This window comes from Myotis lucifugus, unplaced genomic scaffold (genome assembly GCF_000147115.1).
Source record: "Myotis lucifugus unplaced genomic scaffold, Myoluc2.0 scaffold_598, whole genome shotgun sequence".
Taxonomy (NCBI): domain Eukaryota; kingdom Metazoa; phylum Chordata; class Mammalia; order Chiroptera; family Vespertilionidae; genus Myotis; species Myotis lucifugus.
The window spans coordinates 331,277-335,250 of NW_005871646.1; the positions used below are offsets into that span (position 1 = coordinate 331,277).

The 3,974-nt window shown below is 48.9% G+C and overlaps 1 protein-coding gene across 2 annotated transcripts in view; it reads right to left on the bottom strand.

Moving 5' to 3' along the window:
- VPS35L (VPS35 endosomal protein sorting factor like) overlaps positions 1–3,974 on the bottom strand; it is a 161,077-nt gene that overhangs the window by 62,109 nt on the left and 94,994 nt on the right. The window lies entirely within an intron of this gene.

Below are 3,974 nucleotides of genomic sequence, written 5' to 3' on the forward strand. Positions count from 1 at the left end.
AATCTTTTTAAAATCCTGATGTCTGGGCTCATCTCTAGAAAATTCTGTTTCTTTGTTACTAATGTTTTGGCACCACCCCATAACAAAGAAACAGAATTTTCGGAAGGATGAGGCCAGAAATCAGGATTTTAAAAAGATTCCCAGGTGATTCTAATGTGCAGCCAAGGTTGAGAACCACTGCTCTAGAGCTATCTTAACACATTGCGTACCGCATAGAAATCTCTAAGACATACGCCAGGGACCGCACGTTTTTGGGCAAACTGCACGTTATTTAAATCATCACAATGCACTTTAGGTGTTGTTTTTCAATAATTATAACATTTTTATTTACAAAAACAATTAAACAATTAAAGTTCCTACTACTTTTTTAATGTATGGTACTGCATAAAACATTTTCCTCTATGAAGAGGGACCAAACAAAATTTACATAAATATCTAGATTCGCTCCTTTTTCCATGGGCGTGAAAAACGAGAACACTCGTGAGCGGTCCTTAACAGATGGCGCGCGAAACACGAGAAAACTCCTGAGCGGTATGAAATGTGTTATGACAATTACATATCTTTAAAAGAGCCCCTGTTTTTAAAAAAAATCCTGGAAGAATTATTCGTCAGGTAGTGATTTGGGAAGGTTTTAAAAATCATCACGTTGGAGAACCTAAAGCAACACTTATCGCCAAGAGATTTCCAGACAAGGTCACCCCAAGGACAAGAGCCCTACTGACAGGGGCACTCACCATGCACAGGTGCTGGGCTAAGCACCTCACATACCTTTCCCATTTCCTCTTCACAGCAGCCTTGGGAGGCCCATGTGAACTACCCCCACCTTCACAGCTAGCAAGCCAGAGCTCAGAACGGTCAAGCAACTCTCTAGTTGGTGGTGGAAATGAGACTTGTATTTAAGTCTGGCCCCAAAGTCCAAAAATGAAACAAGTCTTCTTCAGTGCAATGCCACCCTTTCCATGTGTCCCTCTAGGTTGCCAGAATAATTAAGGTAACAGCTGACTGTGGAGGAACTGTTGATATCACCACCCCCAAAACCCTGATTTTATTCATATTTCTGTCTCTCCCAACAAAAATCAGGCTGGGTCCAATTAGGGAATAAATTATGACACCCCATTTATATGTTGAAGCCCTAGCTCCAAATGTGACGGTGTGTGGAGATCAAGTTTTTAAGGAGGTAACTAATATCAGAAGGTATAAAGGTGGGGTCCTAATCCAATAGAAGAAGAGGAAGGACCAGGAAGGCACATGAACAGAGAAGACCCTGTGAGGATGCGGTGAGAAGGCAGAGGGCTGTAAGCCAAGGAGAAAAGCCTCACCAGAAACCAACCCTGCTGGGCCCTCGCTACTGGACTTTTAGCCTTCAGAACTGTGAGAAAATAAGTTTCTGTTGTTGAAGCCTCCCAGTCTGTACAGCAGCCCGCTGTGGCCAGAATGGCCACCTAACCCCAAGGTGCTGGCACTGGGAGGTGGAGGCTTTGCGCCGTGATCAGGCCATGAGGCTGGAGCCCTCCTGAGTAGGATTAGTGCCCTTATAAACGTAACCCAAGGAAGCTCCTTGGTCCCCTCTGCCAGGTGGGATGCAGGGACAACCAGGATGTGGACCCTCCTCAGACACTTTCAGCCTCTGGACCATGGATTTCCCAGCCTCCAGAACTGAGAAAACGACATGTGTTGTTTATAGCCCACTCAACCTGTGCTACTTTGTGACTGCAGCCTGAACAGACTAGGCAAACTGATACAAGCCAAACCAGTCACGGTGGTCTCATTCCCCACCAGTGGTAGGTTCCAAGGAAAGATTTCCTTGGTCTTAAACAGAAAACCAAGAAACCAGAGACTCCCATTTCTCTGCCTCTGGATGCAGCCATGTCTGGACATGATACGGCTACTTTGCTATCTGGAGACAGCAGAGCTGAGAGATGGACAGATCTGGCTGGCCCAAAGCCTGCACCTGCTATTCAAGAGAACACATGGGTTGTTGTTTTTTGTAGGGCCAGGTGGGTGTCTGTTCCTTGCAGCAAGAAGCACTTCAGCAGAGAGTAAAATAGGTGATACCACAAATGGCCTCCCTATCCCACTCGCAGAACATTTACATTTGAAAAGTCATTCTGGAAGCTCAGTATCAAAGTGGTTTTGTGCAAGGCAGAGGAGAGAGTGTGTAATTATCAGTGATATCCCCAGCCCACACAGACAACCACACAGTGAGCAACATCAATGGGCCAGCCACTATCCTAGGCACTGGGGACAGGGCAGTGAGGAAGTCAGTCAGACAGAAACCCTTGGTCTGTGTGGCATATTCTCTCAAACACATGTGCACGTGGCGTGTGCGCAGCATATGGATAAAATATCTGGCCATCAAGACAAAACAAATGCTTAAAGTGTTCTCTTTTTATAAGACATGAACAAATTAAAAATGCATCCAAGAATATAACTTTAAAGAAACAAAGGCTCTGTTGTCATAGAGGAATATTCATAAGTGTCCAGGGAGCCAGCTGTTATGGAGCTCAGGCAGGTCTGATAGAGGTTAATTTTTTGGTATCTGAAAGTAACAGGATTGATTATCTTTGGCAAGAATAAGACGTACAAAAGTTCAAACCAGACAGATCAAAAAAAGCTTGTTGGCTGAATAAAACCATTGAAAAACTTGCAAATCAGCACCCTAGTCTGCAGACAAACAGCAGAGCCAGAAGATTCATTAGGCCCCTACATTTTCTTTATTTACATGTTTAATTTATAAAAATTATAAAAATAAGGAATGCTTATGGTCAAAAGTTCAAACAGTCCTGCCGTGCAACAGGTACAAAGCAAATGCCCGCCTCCCAATTCCTACTTCCCAAGACTCCCCAGTGTTGACACTGTGGTGTTCATCTTTCTAAACCTTTGTGCCCTGGGAATATGTCACTTTTGTTGTAAAACCACGAGGTTTAACATAGTTGTTGCTGTTTTACAAATGTGAATCGTCTTACACACATTGGGCTGCAACTTGCCTTTTTTACTCAAGAATCTAGCATGGGCCTTGCTCCTCCCACATTAGTATACACAAATCTATCTCGTTATATTTAACTAGAGGCCCAGTGCACAAAAATTTGTGCACTCGGGGGGCGGGGGGAGTAGGGCCCCCCAGCCCGGCCTGTGCCCTTTCGCAGTCTGGGACCCCTCGGGAGATAACGACCTGCTGGCTTAGGCCTGCTCCCGGGTGGCAGAGGGCAGGCCCAATCCCTAAGTGCAGCCCCTGGTCAGGCTCAGAGCAGGGCCGATTGGGGAGTTGGGGTGCTGCCCCATCATGCACAGAGCAGGGCGGATCGGGGGGTTGCCATGCCACCCTCAGTCATGCTCAGGGTAGGGCTGAATGGGGGGTTGGGGCACCGCCCCCTGTCACACTCAAGGCAGGGTCGATGGGGAGGTTGCGGCGCCACCTCCTGTCACGCACAGAGCAGGGCCAATCAGGGGGTTGGGGCGCTGCCCCCTGTCCACGCACAGAGCAGGGCCAATCAGGGGGTTGGGCGCTGCCCCCTGTCATGCACAGAGCAGGGCCCATTAGGGGGTTGGGGAGCTTCTCCCCTGTCACGCACAGATCAGGGCCCATCAGGGGGGTTGGGGAGCTCCCCCCCCTGTCACGCACAGAGTAGGGCCGATAGGGGAGTTAGGGCACCGCCCCTCTTGTCACCCACAGAGCAGGGGTCGATCAGGGGGTTGGGGTGCAGCCCACTGTCACACTCAGGGCAAGGCCGATGGGGAGGTTATGGCTCTACCCCCGTCACACACGGAGCAGGGTCCATGGGGGGGGGGGGGTTTGGAGCGCCCCCACCCCTGTCACACACATGAGTCTGAGGGCTTTCAGGGGGGTGGGGGGAGCTCCCCCCCTTATCAGGAACTGAATAAGGGTTGAATCTGGGGGTTGGGGCGGCCCTTTCCCCCTGTCAGAAAAAGAGCAGGGGCGGAATAAGGGAGGTTTGGGCCCCCTGCCCCCTTGT